At 38.0% G+C, this 18188-nt stretch overlaps 1 protein-coding gene across 1 annotated transcript in view; it reads left to right on the top strand.

The window, feature by feature from the left end:
* The first annotated feature begins 2736 nt into the window (after window positions 1-2736).
* Window positions 2737-18188, top strand: part of PCDH15 (protocadherin related 15) — a 2141593-nt gene continuing 2126141 nt past the window's right edge. The window contains exon 1 of the mRNA XM_043982395.1: window positions 2737-3130. The gene's annotated coding sequence lies outside the window, so the exon portion shown is untranslated. The remainder of the gene's footprint in view (window positions 3131-18188) is intronic.

Below are 18188 nucleotides of genomic sequence, written 5' to 3'. Positions count from 1 at the left end.
GAGCCACCAGGTGGTCATTCCCCTTGAGAGATCCTGGGTATCTTTACTGGAAACAGCAAACTTAGTGACTTCTGGATAGATTTAGCATTAGAGCATCCCTGCATTTAGAATGTACATGGACCTTAAAAATCACATAACCAAAATCTGTTGCTTTACCAGAGGAAGAAATTGAGGCTTAGGAAAGAGAAGTGGCTTGCTGTAGATCAAGCAACTGACTCTCCCTCTCCCCCTTCTCTCTCTCTCTCTCTCTCTCTCTCTCTCTCTCTCTCTCTCTCTCTCTCTCTCTCTCTCTCACACACACACACACACACACACTCCCTCTGTCTCTGTTTCTGTCTCTACATACTCTGTGATTAAAACAAAAACAAAAACAAAAACATCTCCTTATAAAAACAGTTTTGGAAATCTTTCCTTTATAGGTGTCTTGACACATAAAAGGTCGATGAAACAGAACCATAGATTTAGAGTTGGAAGCGGCATTTAGGGCCATCAAGCCTCATTTGGTAATGGGGAAGAAACGCAGGAATCCAGAAAGTTAAGTGACTTGTCTAGGGTAGCACATGCTGAGTGTCACTATGGGGATTTGAAGCTATCTTCCTAACTCAATTCACTTCTCTGTATATTACAACACTGATTCTCTTGTGTAGGTGATGCAGGGCAGAAGATATTTTAGGGAGTAAGTTAGTATCAGAAAAAGTGGGTAAAAATAGAACGTGCCTTGCTTCAGTTCCGATTCTAATACCCATGAAATATGTCTGGGGATGGGGAGCAGAGGTTGAAGAAGAGCATCTTGTTAGATATGATCAAAGGAGGAAAAGAAAACAATCGGGAACTTCCATCTCAGAAACTACAATATCTTACAAGACCTACTAGGACTTTCCAAAACCGCCTTCTCTTCTGGATGCAGGGCCCCCTTCCCCTTGTCCACAAATGTTGCTCCTGAATAGGGTGTGGTGGTGTGTGTGTGGGGGGGTGGGTGTTCCAGGCTCACTCCTCCCCCCTGGTCTGAATGTGCTTTTACAGGCATGCTGATTCTCCTCCCGCCCCGCCCCCGCCCAACACACACTGGATTGCTCTAAATTACTTAGGTACAGTGTAAGTAATAGTAACAACTGTTTTAAATCAATGTTGTACTTAGTGAAAAACGCTTGTATGGCTCTCTAATTTTGAATCAGGGCACCCCACTGATCATTGCCAACCTGGAAATATGTTGGGAGTTGACTGAAAGGTGTCACTTAGTGTAAAGACATCCACATAAACCCTTCTTCCTTCCCCAAAGCCCCAGGAGCTACAGGTGGATAACTAAGCAGCACCCTGATGGCAGCAGTTGAGCACACATGAATTGTTTTCAAATCTTTTTTTTTTTTTCCCCTGCCAACTTGCTTCAGCTGTCAACTCGGAATCTTGGGCACGTGAATCTTGGGCTCCCAGTTTTTCACTTTCATGGAAAGTCTATCCTTTCCGCTAAGGGCTCTCTAGGGATGTGTGGTTTAATTTGTAAAATTTGTAAAATTAAACCGGACGATGATTTAAATCTGAGCGGGGGTGGGGGGGATAATCCTGCCCCTTCCTTTCCTTAAATGTTGATTGCATTAAATATCTATATTGTGCTTACCAATATATAGCATCTGTATAGATAGAAAAAATATAACCGAGCAGCGCTAGTTAAAAGCTTCGTGGGCAATAGAAGCTACCTGACCCTTAGCGGGTTTCTCCCCCCCCCCCGCTCCCCACCTACCCCTGGTACCGTTGGCCCCGGGTGGTATTGCCCTACGTGTGCGCTTCCTCTCCTCGCTGTGCGCCCCCTGCGCCCCTCCGTCGCCTGCATCTGCAGCAGAAGCCAGAAGCCGGCTCCTCTCACCCAGTGCACAGATTGGCGCACGCCGCCAAGGGGAAGGGAGGACGAGGACAAGAAGGAGGAGGACGAGGGGGGTGGCGAGCCCCCCTCAACTGGCTGTTGACGTCGGCTCAGGCTTTAAATGTGGACGCGAGCGCTAGCAGAGGGAAGCCCGTGGCAGGCAGGCGGACGCCTCGCCGTGCCGGACAAGCCGAAAATCGGCGTGTAAAGGTGGCCAGGCTGCTCCTGTGCCTCGCCACCGCGCCGAGGCTGGCGCTGCTGCGGAGCCCCAGCCCTTCACTGGTGCTCTCTCCTGCTTGGCACGACTGCCAGTGAGGCTGCCCAGCAGCCTCGGGGCGCAGCAGACGCTGGACTCTGGAGGTGGGGAGACTTCAGCATCAGGATTGGCCTCGGGGGCACAGAGAGGAGGCGTCAGTCGAGAAGCCCTGAGCAGGCTGGCTGGGGCATGTGAGACGCTCACAGCATCTGGCAGCTGGGATTTTTTTAGGGGGGAATCTTTTCTTTGGATGGAAGGGGAGGCTCCCCACCCCCTTCCACAGCCCCTGCAACTTGCCGTGGTTCCTGTGCAGCTCTTGGGGTGCCTCTCCAACCTGAAAGTTTGCCTCCTTTCCCCGGAAAGGAGACGGGTGCCAGCCTCCCTCCCTATCTTCCCAGGTCCTGACTGTTGCGCAGTGAGTGGATAGCGGGGCCGGCCGGGAGGGAGCCGCTGGTGGTGGAGATTGGAGCGCTTAGGTGGAGGACGAGGGGGAGGAGGAGGAGGAAGAGGAGGAGGAGGCGGCGGCGGCGGAGGAGGAGGAGGAGAAGGAGAAGCAGCAACTCTCGAGTGCCCACGGTGACCCCTGGCGTGGGAACTGGAGCAGCAGGGGCACGCGCGCAGGAGTCCGGCTGGGAGCCCTTAGGACCCCCTGGCGTGGCCCAGGAGGCTGGGGAGTGCTTTGAGGGACCCTCTTACGAGGGGCTTGCCTAGCGTGAGAGTGTGTGGAAGGGTGTCAGAGTGTGTCTGCAAGGGGCTCAGAGCCCGCTCTTCCTCTGGGCACCACCGGTTAGTGGAGAGCCTGGCACCGAGGAGCCTGCTTGCCTGCCTGCGGGACCTGGGGCTCCCGTTTTCCCCGGACTCCCGGGCTGGGAGCTGTGGGAACCTAACCTCGTAGGGAGGTGGAAGAAGCAGCTGGGGAGTCGGCAGGAGAGGCGGCAGAGGCAGCAAGGACAGAAGCAGCGGCGGGCAGAGGTGGACAGTGGCATCAACAGCTGCTGCTAGGGGATGAAAGGAAGGTAAGAGGGGCTACCGAGCCCAATCCGGTCTCTGCTCACATTCCCGGAGGACTGTTGGGTTTAGGAAGACTGTGTACTCTTCTGCCTCCTCTTTCTTGTCCTCTTCTTCTCCTCCCTCCCCCCTCCTTGGATACACACTTTGATCCCCACCCCCACATTCAACCATTACGGGAGTTGCCCATTGGGCCACCTGATAGCTTGACATTGCTTTTGAGATTCTTTCGTATTCAACTCTGCCTGGAAGTTGATTGCAGGGGGATTTTTGCAAGATCCCGACTTTTTCTTTTCTTTCTTTCTTAATTAATGTTTCCTAATGAAAAGAATTGTGGGAAATAAATAAAATATCAGTGTCTGATGAAGTTACAGTGATATCCTAGCATTCCCCTCTCCCCCCTCCCAAAACAAAACAAAGCGGATAAAAAGAAGTTTCTTCCATACAAGTTTTCCTTGGGGTCCCAGATGCACTCGCTGCAGCATTTTGCTGTAAGTCCTCTGTTTGAAAACATCTATGTGATTACTCTCCACCCCCTTTAATTTCTTGCTTAGCAGTGTCTGAGAAAAGGTTTAATTTGTGACACTAAAATAAATTTCTAGTTTCAACCTGGGTTAAAGTTTTTATTTAGACATCTGGTTGCTCCTACAGCATATGGTTGGAGTTAGAATAAGGACCAACTCAAGAATTGAGGGTCATAGGAAGACTATTTAACAAATACTGGATGTGGTGATCTTGGGAGCCTGTGAGATTTAACCCACTGTTAGATGCCAGTTAATACAAGGTGATTGAAAACACTTTTGTCTTGGCAAGTAAACGATGCAAAAAACTTGGGTGGCTTTTAGAACCTGCAAGACAGGAGTCTTTGAAATTTGAGCAATTATGTTGAGCAAAGTCTGGCTAGAAAAAGTCCTTTCCTGGGCACTAATATCTGAATGTTATAATCAAGAAAGTAAATGAGCCAGTTAGTATTCCGATCTTGTAAGATTTGACTTGGGAGAGAAGCTGCTGTTACATTTCATTTCCCATCTCATTTGTGGGAGCAGAACAACATCAGATGCATTCTGCACTGTGATACATGTTTGTACATATATGTTTGCTTCAATTCCCAGGATGTCCTGTAAAGAAGAGAATGACAAGGGCCAAGGTTGAGGCTCTTTAAAGACACCAGTTCTCTACTTCCAAGATCTGCACCATGCCACAACTTAGTTGTATTTTCAGAGCTTTGTCTGGGTTCATTTTCTCCTCCACGTGTCATTTTCAGCATGGATTTAAGCCTCTGTCTATTACTACAGGCCCTGTTATTCACATTTCTCTTCCCATTTAGAGCTATCTTGCATTGATGTGATGTGATTTTCCTACTTTATGTTTTATGATGCCTCCATGTGTGTTTCTTGTTATCAAAACTACCCAGAAGGTGAATTGTCGACGGGTTCCTGGTTAGAGTGAGGGTAGAGATGACATGCCCAAATTTTATCCAGGGGGAGAAAAAGAGTAATCAAACATTGAAAAGGTTCATAACAGCCCAGGACATTGCAAAGAGTATGATCTTAATGAGTGCAGGACATGGCTAGAGACAAAGAAGGACTGAGTTTAAGCTGAAATGGAAAAGTGTCTTCCAAGACTATTAACATACATTAATGAATTCAGCTGAACGGAATAAACCAGTGAGCTAGTTTTATTGGGGGATAACTAAAAAAAAAAAATATTGAGGATTCCACCACTGTTCAGTAAATCTCCTTGAGTTGAAACATTTATTTTTGCGTCAAGAGGACTTAAGAACATGACTTTTTGAAGACACAGCCTAACTTTCAATTACCGGTGAGGGTAACTCCCCCAGTCATGCCCTTGCCTTACAACTGCCCTTATTTTATTTCACTTTATCACTTTTATTCCCAGTAGTCTGCTGTAAACTTTGCCCTGATTCTCTGTTGGAAGGGCAGTTCCAACACCAAATTTGCCACTGTTTCTAGTTAGAGCTAGTTTGTGCTATGATAAAAAGTCCAGGGAACAATTGTATCCCCTCCTCTACTCCTTGGAACTAAATGGATGACTCAGTTTTATTCCAATCTGAAATGAAATAAGCACCCATATTCTAGTGCCATACATAGATTAAATTAAAAATCAGAACTCACAATTTGAAAAGCATGATGAAGGATCCTGCATCCAAGTAATCTTGAGCACAATTCCTTAGGTTCATTTCTATTCCTAGTGAAACTGGCATCATTGCTGAAAGCCCCTTTGAAGCTTTGGATTTCACAAAGTTCATTGATACTTTTGGATCTTTGGCTTCAGTGGAGGAACAGAAGAGAGTGACTATAGGTGTTTCCTGTAAGTCTTCTGCAAAGTAATTGCTACTACCCTGCATGTGAGTTTCTCTAGGATTTTTCTCACTCTACCCAGCTATGTAGAGTATTAGTCATTATGGGGAAGAGTTGATTACCATGGTTTGCTAGTCTGGCTAACTCAGGTTGAAAATCCTATGAGTTAATTGAAGATCAAGACTGTGTTTGCTTTTATGCCTTTACTTAGCCATTTACTGTGGTACTACAAATATGTTCTTGGCTAGATTTGAGTCTTCCATGTGTGATTGTCACAGTCTGAGCAGTAATAATTTAATAAATAGCCTATTCTCCCTACTGTATAAAAGGATGTCATGCCTGTTCATAGTCTTTAAACAGAGAGAAAAGGCATAGTCCTTTTGCCTGCTGCTATAAAATACCTCCTTTGTTGTATCAAAAAGTTAGATTAAGAAAAAAAGCATGACTACTTACAAACAAGGGTGAAGGAGTGAAATCCTTTTATACTTAACAGGTTAATTGAATATTACTATGGGCCATGACTTAAATGTGCTGGAAATTGACTAACATAATATAGAACTAGTAGTATTATATCACAAAAAGGAAAAACCTGTAAAGGCAAATTCTGGCTCAATGAATAAGTACTCGATTTTTTTTGGTGACGCTTCTGTTTGTCTCTGGTTTTATTTGATTTCTTTGACTAATTTCTATAGCTTCTATGTAGCATTATTATTTATCTGCTATAGTGGGCATGGGGTCAACACTTGTCATCAGAGGACTTGTGTTCAAATAAGTTTTCTGCCATTTCTTCATTATATGACCCTTTAAAATTCTTTTAACCCCTCTAGCTTCTGTTTGCACCTCTCTGAAATGATCATATTTTACTTGATGACGTCTAAGGTTCCTTCTCCCTTTAAAACTATGGTGACATGAATCAAAATATTTTTCCACGCTTTTTTGAACATTAACCACGTTTTTTTTAAAAGTCTGCTAAATAATTTTGAGTCACTATGAAGTATTGAATATAAGATTGATCAAGGGCTAGTTTATTATATCTATATCTATATCTATATCTATATATATACATATATATATTATCAAAGCAAAGTAAAATTCTCAGTTAAGAAGAGTTACCCCTTCAAATTAAGCTGCTCAACTCAAGTATTATAACCAACTTGAAATAGCCTATCTAAATGACTCCAAAATTCCATGACATCTGCTGCAACCCAAGGAACATTTCTATATGTTCATGACCTGCTGTATTCTATTAAATTCCCATCCAGTAGGAAACATTTTTAAACTCTGGAAAAAGGCAGCAAAGTAGTTTCGGAGTTTTACCAAAACTCTTAAAATTTTATGTGTTCCCCACTGTTCCATGCAGTTGCGAAAGAGTCACCACATGGTGGTGACGTTGTGCTGGATAATATGCTTTGGGACTTCACACAGGACTAGACTTGATAAGAAAAGCACTAATAGGATGTAGTTAGGACTTTATCATTTTCTGAAGTCTTTTTTTAAAGGCAGTTACTTCAGGAAAAATATACACAAATGTTCCATATATGCAGAACATCGTACTTTAATATTTTCCTCGGTTTTTACAGCACATTTTACTTATAATAATTTTGAAAGACAGTCCAGTATAATGATTTGATATTCAATTACAATGACTACACAAGATTAGAGTATAGTGAACTCATCTTGGAACTGGGTAAGACCCCAATCCAAATCTTGTCTCTGATACAAACTCTCTTGAAGATCCTGGGAAAGTCAATTATCCCATCAGGTATCTAGTCAACTCTTTTAATGCCAACCTACATGGTAGAGAGACTTTCCAGAATTACATTTTCCCTATAATAATGCAATCAGAAGTTCAGTTCCCATCCCTTGCCCCTTGCTTCCTTTAGGTTGAACAGTCTATGTTTCTAGCTTTCATTATTGCACCTAGCATTGCACAATGTAAAGAGTTTTGGTCCAGAGTCAGAGGACCTTAGTTCAAACACTTTCTCTGCTACTTATTAACTGTGTGACCTTGGAAAAGTCACTTAATCTTTGGTGACTAAACCTTATTTAAGTGTTGCATAAACTGTTTGGACTAGAGGTTCTATCAGATCCCTGAAAGCTCAATATGTGATCTTCATTATCAGTAAGATGCATAATATTACAACAATAAAATGAATAATATTACTACAACCTCTGGCCCCTATTTATAATTTTTTCACTGTACTGTGCAGCCAATGTGAATCACTCATGTCCATACCTTTGACTTTTGTCAACAATTATTTAATGACTATTGTGTGCAGTACACTATACTACATATAGGGGGAGCTGTGCAGTTCAAAGAAGACATGCTTCCTCATGGCATGGCCACAGTGCATTAAGAAAGTATGAATAAAGTACTAAGATAAGTCTAAAGAGACTGTTAGAAGTTGTAGGGATGATCACTACCCTCTGGAGGTTAATTAAAGAAGGCTAATTGCCTGAGAGGGTGACATTTCATAGAAAGTCCAAGATTTGAAGTGGCCTCCAAGATCATGTAGTCTAACCAATTAATTAATGTAAACAAGTGTCATTTTCCTTTTGTTATTTCAGTTGCTTGCTTATGAATATACAGGAATTCAATAGGTAATGAATGGGAGTGGGTTAATAAAGGAATATGGGGTAAAATGAACAAAGAAAAAGTGTATGTAAAGAATAGCTTAGTCTGGAGTCAGATTGAATGTGTAAAGAATTGCTAAACGTTTTGTAATAGCTAGGGAAGCTATAAATGCAGTGGAGAGAACCCTGGATTTGTAGTGAGAAAATATGAATTTAATCCTTCTTTTGTCCCTAACTACAGCCAAACTAGAAAGTCTATCCTTCCTTTTTGGGTCTCAATTTCCTTACACACAAAATGAAGAACTTGATTAAGACCAACTTGGGAAGGTTGCTTCCAGGATATATTATGTAGCAATATGTCCAAGAGTGAGAAATGTACATCTGTGAAAAAGCTTTAAAGATGTGGTGGTGACAGCTTGTGCAGAGTCTTGAGTACCAGAGTAATGATTGTGGTAGCAGTAGAAAACAATGAAAGATTTTGAGCAGATACTTCATGTCAGATCTGCATTTAAGGGAGCATAGCATATGTATTTGGGATAGGTCTGCTCTGAGAGAGAGTGGTATTTGGGGAAACTTGTTAAGAATTTATTGTAATATCCAGGTTGGAGGGATGAGCAGTGTTGGTAATAAAGGCATACACTATTATGATAGCAATAGAAATGGATGATTGAGGCATTTTGTGGATTGAACTGACAACTTGCCACGTCATGTAATTGGCCTGGTCTTCATTTTCCTCATTATGAAAACATTGATGTTGGACTAGCTTATGCCTAAAGTTGCCTGGATATGAGCAGATAAGAAACATTTATCACAGCATATCAATGTTTGAAGGAACTGCATAGGGTTCTATAACAATCATGTTTGTTTTGGAATCCTTGATAGAATTGCCTGACCAGGAGTCGTCCAGGTATCACTTACAGATTCCACATGAGAGAAAACAACTTTCCTTACTATCCCACAGAACACTTCATTTCACTGGGGAAGAACTATACCATTCTCCCTGATATTCAAACGAAACATGCCTTTCTAAATTTTCCACCCATGACTGAAATAGACATTGGTGACCTCTAGGGTCTAAGGTAAGTCTATTTCTGTGTACAGGTAGAAATATATTTAGAAGTTGAAGTGAGATTGGAGGGTAGACCACGCAGCCCCTCATCTTACAGATGAAGAACTGAGGCTCAGAGAACACAAGTCACTTTCTAAAGGTCAAAGGAATAAGTAAACTGCAGAGCTGGGGTACAAACCAATGCCATTGACTACAAATTTAACCCTTTCCACCTTACCACACTGCCTCTCAGATCATTACATTACTGTCATGTACTCACTAAGTCAACAACCATATTTTAAATGGGAAAAGTAGAATATTCTCAACAATTTTCATAATGCATACTACACAAATAATTATATGTGCTATTTTATTTAAAAAGTAAAAATTTAATATTCATAACAAGAAATCTTAAAATTACAATAAAATATGGTAAGATATTCATTCATAAAATCTTTATAATTTTCCTCTCCATAATATATGAAATAGTTATTGTGATGAAATTATATGATTATTTAAATACTATCATAGACTGAGTTGTAATCAAATTAAGAGGCATACATATTATTTTAGAAGAGGGAATTAAGGCATGAAATAGTAAAGTCACATAGCTCATAAGTATTTTAGGGAAGACATAAAGCTTGTCTTTCTTGAATCTTATTCCAGGATCTCCTTTATGATGCCTATCCAAATTGACTTGGTTTTGAACATATTTTCTCAAAATGTGCTATGATTATTTATATTACTAGTAGAATTGGTAATTCCTTTTCAATCAAAATTGCTATCTATACTTTTTTTCTTTAGAAATCTATACCCAAATAAGTTTTAACTTTTTACATTCCTATGTGGGAAGATGATACATATAACTCCTAAGAACTTTTTCATTATTAGGGCAGTTAGTAGGAATACACAGTTAGAGGGAACGGGTGTGAGTTTACTATGATGGGATAAGTTTATGTAAATTAAGAGTTGAAAAGGAGGGATATAATGGGAGAAAAGGGAAGGAAAAAGAATAGGAAAATTATGTCACATAAAAGAGGTATACGAGGAAGAATTTTTTACAAGAGGGGGGAAAATAGGGGAACCTTATTCTGATATTTGTCTCAAAAAAGGAATGAACATATATACTCAGTATAGGATTCAATTTCACCCAACAAGGATGTAGGAAGGGAAGGGATAAAATAAGAAAGAATTGATGGAAGGAAAGGTGGATTAAGGGAGGCAGTGGTCAGAGGCAAAATAGCTTTTTGAGAAAGAACAAAAAAGTGAAAGAGAGAAGGACAAACAAGGAAAAATAGGGTAGAGGGAAATACATAGCTAATAATCACAACTATAAATATGAATGAAATGAACACCCATAAGATGGAAGTATTTAGGAGAATGGACTAGAAAATCAGAATCCAACAAGATGTTGTTTAAAAGAAACACATTTAAAGCAGTGAGACACGCATAAAGAAAAAATAGGGGCTACAGAAGAATCTATTATGCTTAAACTGAATTTAAGACAAAGCAAGGGTGGCAATAATCTCAGAAAAAGCAAAAGCAAAAATAGATCTAATTAAGACATAAACAATGCAACTACATTTTTATTAAAAGGTATCAGAGATGCGGGCAGCTAGGTGGCACAGTGGATAAAGCACCGTCCTTGGATTCAGGAGGACCCAAGTTCAAATCCAGATTCAGACACTTTACAGGTACTAGCTGTGTGACCCTGGGCAAGCCACTTAACCCCCATTACCCCACAAAAAAAAGGTACCAGAGAATATGAAGTAGTAACAACATTAAACATATATTTACCAAATGGTATAGGATCCAGTTTTTTAGAGGAAAAATTAAGTGAATTATGGGAGGAAATAGACCGTAAAACTATACTAGTGGAGGACCTAAACATTCCCCTCTCTCAAGTCAATAAATCCAGCCATAAAGTAAACAAGATAGAAGTTAAGGAGATGAATAGAATTTTAGAAAAGTTAAATGATAGACCTCTGGAGAAAATTAAACTGGAATAGAAAGGAATATACCTATTTCTCAGAGGTCAATGGCAACTAAAGAAAAATTGACTCTGTATTAGGGCATAAAACCCTCACAAACAAATATAGAGAAATAGAAACATTAAATGTGATAATAGATGTATCCTTACTCATGGCAAGGAAGGGAATTAAGAAATTGCAACATTTGTAGACAAATTACCACAATCTTCTGTTTAACCATCAAGAAATTATTCATCAAGACATTTTAATAGTAATGTATACAACTACATAGATACAAATTCCTTAAATTATCTGGAACCCAATGTGTCAAATCCAGGAGACTTGAACTCGTTTAAAACATCATGCAATTCTACTCTTTTTTTCACACTTTTCTTTAGCTAGGATTTTAATTTCACATAATTTATTTAGTGATCCAAATCTGAACATTCTTCCTGGTAGAAAGAAAATTATTAAATTAAAAATTAATGATTTCTGTTTTCTTTGTGAACTGATAACATTATACCATATATTTCCATGGAGTGGGTTTGGATCTCATTGTTTCTAGATTTAATTCAAGAATTCTGACTCGGTATATTTGACAAACTCACTTCATTTTGAACGTTAATTTTTCTGGTGATATTTTTTCAAGTCTATGATCCTCTTTTGTATTTTCCTTTATTACATGCTAAACCTTCCGCATGTCATATGTGCCCTTTTGAAATATAAGTGCACAAGATACTTCCTTTTGTAGCCACATAGATCCATTTAGATTAATTTTGTTTTTGATTGGTATAAATAACATTTTATTTTCACAACTTAACTTTTAAGAATAAATACTTTTTTGATTGGCTTTACATCTTAGAGACTTTGGCCACAGAAGAGTACCTTATCCAGGGTCACACAGGTAGTAACTCCCAGATTTGAACTCAGGCAGATGAGTTTTCCTGACTCCAGACCCAGTGCTCTGCCCATTGTACCACCTAGCAGCCTTCATTCTCCTTTGCAGAATCTTCATTTACATCACACTCAGTATGTATCATTCAGTCTGCCCTTGTTTCTCTTCCCACTATCTCTCTTTACTATTGCGGTTGGTGATCTCATTACCTTCCACAGATTTAATAATCATCTCTATGCATTTGATTTCCATCTCTATTTCTCCACTCCCTATCTTTCCTAATCTTCTATCTCACATCAGCTTCATATTGGAATTGTGAAATGGATATCCTATAGAAATCTCAAACTCAGACATATTCAAAATGAATCCCCAATCATCCCAGTCTCTTCTCTTCCTAAATCCCATATTATTTGAGGGTTCTACTGTCCTCTCACTTATCCAAATTTGAAATCCCAGTGCCAGCTTCAACTCGGTTGTCTTCATCTCAATATCCAATTGGACATCAAGCCCTACCAAGTCTATCTTCACAACATTTCTCAGAAAAAAAAAATCCATTTTTTCCCCAACCATGTAGCTGGCATTTATCCTCATGAACTTATACCACTGATATTCCAATAGCCTTCTCTCTGGTCTTCCTACCTCAAATTTTACCTTGTTCCAATCCATTTTTCACTCAGCTGCCAAAGTGATCTTCCTAAAATAATTATCTTATGTAGTATTCCCCTATTCATTTCCCTATTCCATTGACTCCTTATTACCTCCAAGTAGAAAATTCTCTGAAATTTAAAGCCCTTTAGAACCTTGTTTTTCTTGTGGTGGTTTCCATTTTCAGTCTACTTATACTATTTCTCTTACACATACCCTACAATCATGAGATATTGAACTTATAATAACTCCCTCAGGACATTCTACCTCCCTGCTTTTTCTCACTTTTCCTAGCTATCTGCCATATTTGGGACTCTCTCCTTCCTCATGGTCAGCTCCTGTTTTCCCTTATTTCCTTAAAGACAGCACACATTTACTTTCTACAAGAGCCACTCCCCCACTTTCTAGAGCCTTCCCTCTGGAATTAATGCCCATTTATAATATATAAAATTTGTGTACAAAAGTTTTTTGTGGAGTCTTCCTCTTTAGAATGTATACTTCTTGAGGGCAAGGAATGCCCCTCCGCCCTATCTTTTGTATCCCTTGGTTTTGGTATAGTATCTGACATAAAAGTGCTTAAAAATGTTAGTTGTTGACCATGATCACTACTTTCCCTTCGGAATCATACATACTTACATACATGCATACATACACACACATACACACATACACTGTACACTCACTGAAAACAGTTAAATAACATGTCTTGTTAATAATGTGAATGAGAATATACATTATGCCCCTCCTTTTTTTTAATTTATGTATTGCTATCAACAAGAATGTACATTCTAACCTTGGTAGTTTGTATTATGTGTTACAGAAGGATACATCCCTTAACTTTGGGTGTTTTATGCCAACATAGTGCATTGTTTTAGAGAAGAAAATGGCAAACGACTCCAGTATCTTTGCCAAGAAAACCCCAAACGGGATCACAAAGAATTGGACATGACTGAAAAATGATTAAACAACAAAGTTCATTGTTTATTCTTGTCCACATGCATTGTTGTAGCCATTTTATATAATGCCATTTTAGGCTGCTGTTTTTTTTTTCCACTTGGTTTCACTTCATACAAATCCCATGTTTCTCTGAAATTTTCATTTTTGTCATTCTTCACATAGCACAATACTATTCCATTATACTCATATATCATACTTTGTTCAGCCATTTTCTTATCATTAGACATCTCTTATTGCAGCTTGTTATCACAAATAATGATGTGATGTATATTTTATATAAATGGATTTTTTCTTGTGGTCATTTATCTTTCTGGGTTAGAAGTCCAGCCAGAGAATTTCTGGGTAAAATATTATAAACAGATGAATAACTTTTCCTGGACAATTTCAACTCATTTCCCAAAATGGCTAGACCACTTCATAGCTCTAACAGCAGTGAATTATTATGCCTGCTTTCTCTTTTTCTTTATATGATTGAATTATCATTTTCTTCTATGTTTACTAACTTGATCAGTGTGAAATAATATCTGACCAGTGAGTTCAGATTTTTCTAATTTTTAATCTTTTTTGAACAAAATTTCCAGAGCATTCGTAATTTGCTTTTATTATCTTGATGATCATGGCTGCATCTCCTTGACCACTTGTTTAGTAGAGAATGAATCTTGATTATTCTATCAATTTTCTATGGATTTCAGAGGTTACGCTTTTAACAACTATGGGAGAAAATATGCTTTGCTCTAATTCAAATCTTTTCTATCTAATGCATTTATTTTTATTGTGATGTTTTGGCTTTTCAAAAGATGTTTAGAAGTGTAAAACTTTGGATTTTTACTTCACAAGTTACATTGAGATATTCATGAATGATAGTTTGTTATTGTTAACCAAGGCGCATTTATTTTGACAGGGATAACATGAATAATGTTGTCATTTTAATTTATTTGAAATGAGACCCATTGTTCCCTTGTCAAGAGAAAAGCACTGACTTATGAATTTATTTTTAGGTGAATGATTGAAAAAATCTCTCTCAAAATTGGTGTAATCTCATGGTTAAGCCTTAACTGAAGTGCCACCTGACGAATCAAGTAAAATTAATGATGATGGTCATAATTTCATTTTATTTGTTTCTCCAAACAGACTTAGATGGTAGCCTATATTATCACCCCTATTTTAGCAACAAGGGAATTGAGATTTGATGAAGATAAATGAATTGTCCCAGATCATACAGTCGTAGATTTCTCTCTTATCAAATTTCCTACATCTGGATCTCATCTTTCCAATTATATTACATGTGATTGCATACTTCTAATTTATACAGAATTGTATGCCATTATATCATTCACTGAGAGCAGCATCATCTGCAGGTATATCTTTTATCTCCATGTGCCTAGTACAGTACTACATGCATATTAGGTAATTAGTAGAAATGTTTTGAGTTTTCCTTAATTACCTACAGTCCTGAAGAATAACCTTAATTGTAACCCAAGTGCTATTACGTCATGAAGTAGACTTGCTGAAGTATAAAATGCTGAACAGTATTGAGTAAGATTGTATTGATCCTAGAAAATTATTGGGTTATAATACTAAAACAGCTGTGCCATCAGAATTGGTTGGCCAATATTATATTTCATTTTCTATGATCCTGAAAACCATTAAGAATGGGTAAATTGGTTTGACTAGAAAGAAGGTAAGCCTCTTGAGACATCTAGTCAATTTTTGTTTTCTTATGTGAGCTATATTACATATAGTAATAATTTAATAAATGTTGATTCAATTTGAATACACACCCTTGGAACTTTTGCTGTTTGGGAAAGTGATCATGTAGTAGAAGGCATGATATTGGACTAAGTAACATGATATCTGAATCCTAATTTTATTTCTTCTAACTAGTTAGGCAAAGTTGGAAAAGTCAGAAATTCCTCATTAGACTTTATTTTCCTCACTGGTTAAATGAGAAACAATGTAAATTCTAAAGAACTCTCCATTTCTAATTATTTGTCCAGTTATTTAAATGGTAAACATGATAATGGCCCTATTTTCAACATTTTATTATTCTATTTGTAGATTAGTTTAGGGATTTTTTTTTATTCAACCCTCTTCCCTTCATCATGTGGCCTATTTCTAGGCCATTTTCTTCTGCTCTAAATTTTCATGACCATGCACTATTCAGACCAAGTTCTTTTAGACCAAGTTACTTAATCTGGCAAATAAGCAGGATGGATGCAATGACCTCTAAACTCTTCAGGTTTAAATCAAGGATCTCTTGACTCCAGTTCCAAAATATTCTCTTTTAATGACAGACTTTAGCTTTAGAACATTTCATCAGAATATCATTGACAGACTCCAATGGTGAAAGCCACATTGTAATTAGAGTGTTTCCTGTTTAAATGACCATTATCTGACAGATTGTTGAAAGGATAAGCATTGGCAAAATGAGCCTAGGAACAATTATTGCACCTAATACTGCTGTAAACCAATATCAAATCAATATCATTCCTGTAGATGGAGATATAAAGGTGTCAGAATTTAATTATAAGCAAAAAGAAGGTGTATAATGATGGACCCTTTCAAATGAGAATATTGGCTCTGTCACTGAGTAGTTAGGACTTACTAGATGGTGCTTGTGTTATCATTCACTTTACAAAGTAGTTTCATTCTTCTCTACTCATACTATATCTGGAGTTATACATGGTATTCACTCATTCATTCATTCATTTGTTTGTTTACTTTATAAATTTTGGCATGGGAAAACTTTAAAATTACCATCCATGGAAACTCCATGCAGAGAGAGACAGGGAAAAAAGGCAATATAGGGTTTGGAGTGTTGGAGAAGACATGTAAGCTTCTATCAAACCCTGAATTCTGTATTAAGAGAAGAATAAAGAAAAAAAAAAGAAGAGAAAAATTGTGTAAGAATGAAAGAATAACAAGCAGAGAGACCACTTCCTGCCCTTTTGTGTGTCTGGGAGATGATAGTAGCTGATCACAGTTCCCAAGTTTTTGTTTTTGTTTTTTGTTTTTAGATTTTAAAATATATCTTTATTTCTCAATAAACCCAAGGTTTCAGGTTTGTTTGTTTGTTTGTTTTAGTGAGGCAATTAGGGTTAAGTGACTTGCTCAGGGTCACACAGCTAGTAAGTGTCAAGTCCCTGAGGCAGGATTTGAACTCAGGTACTACTGACTCCAGGGCTGGTGTGCGCCACCTAGCTGCCCCAGGTTTCCGGTTTTTAAAAATAAAGTTACAACACATTTTCCATTGACAAAAGAAAGTGATTTTATCCACATTGACTGAGGCTAGTAACCATTAATAAAGAAGTAATCCCAGACATTTTGTGTTGCTAATGAATTAAGAATTCCAAGGGCTGGTTGCTATGCAAATTTAGAAAACTGAAAAGAATTTCGTATTTTGCTTAATAGATTAAAGGTGTTTTTTTCTAAGCTATATTATATTAATTTCAATATATTTTTATATAAAATCATACATTTTTAAGGAACTTAAAAAAAATCTTTACAAAAATCCTTTCATGCATAGAAAAACTCAAACCTATATCATTTAATTTTTTTACTTTATTAGTGAATTATCTTTCAACCTTTCTGTACATACACTGGAGTATATGACTGTTCTATACCTTTGTTCCAACTATAATATTTGGCTTTTTTTCTTCTTATATTTACATTATTAGAAATATAAGTGACAAACAAGATTTAGGCACTTAAATATCTGGTCTGAACAATATTAGCTTTTCCTTTTCCTAAATTACTCCATTAACCCCTCTGAAAAAGTTTTCTAATACCTTCCTAGGCCTCACTTTCTCCTCTGATTTTAATTAAATGAATTGAATCAGAATAGGTTTTTATAGAGAAAGGTTTTGGGAATCTTGATGATCCAAGATGATTAGAGGAGTTGACAGATTATTAGAACTGGAATGAACCTCAGAAAATACCTTCTTGTTCCTCATTTAACCAAAGGCAATTAGGAGGATGGGAGAGCACACTGAAGAACTTTGAACTTTACATTGAGGAAAAAGAGCCTTTTTTTCCTTAGAATCTTTTATCTGAGTATCTTTGAGAATAAACCCTAATGTCAAAAGCCAAATTGTAAATTGTAATTAGTGTGTTTCAATTTTACCATCAAAATTGTGATTAGCTCCACCATATCCAGTAAAATGGGGAAGGTCATGGTAGTGTTTTCATCTAGGGAAAGATGCTGGAGATCTATTATCCAAGAATTATAGCTGGAAGCTAGTAAGCAACAAAGACCAGGAAAGGAATGTAGAGTTATTATCTTGTGGCTTAGAAAAAACGAAAACAAAAACAAATCTCAGACCTTCCAGAGTTCACCTGTATCTTCATTTTTTGAGGAAAAAAGGAAAGGAAGGAGGGCTTCCATCATTTCAGGGAGTTCTTCTCCCACTTCCTACTAATTTACATTTAATCATTTACTGGAAATTCAGAAGGATCTTAAATGAACTCTAAAGGAGAGAGTAGCAGAATATTGGGCCATAGAGTATTTTGTCCCCCTTCAGTTGCCTTAGTGAAGATTGTAGGAGAGTAATATTTGAATGGTAAAGAAAAGAATGCTACCACTACTCAGCTTTTATACAATGAAGGCCCTAATTCCCATTTCTGATCTTCATTGTCAAGGGCCTTTAAAAGTTTTTG

Source organism: Dromiciops gliroides, chromosome 2 (genome assembly GCF_019393635.1).
Source record: "Dromiciops gliroides isolate mDroGli1 chromosome 2, mDroGli1.pri, whole genome shotgun sequence".
Classification (NCBI taxonomy): Eukaryota; Metazoa; Chordata; class Mammalia; order Microbiotheria; family Microbiotheriidae; genus Dromiciops; species Dromiciops gliroides.
The sequence above is the reverse complement of the archived record's forward strand: the minus strand, read 5'-3'. Positions and strand labels throughout refer to the sequence as shown.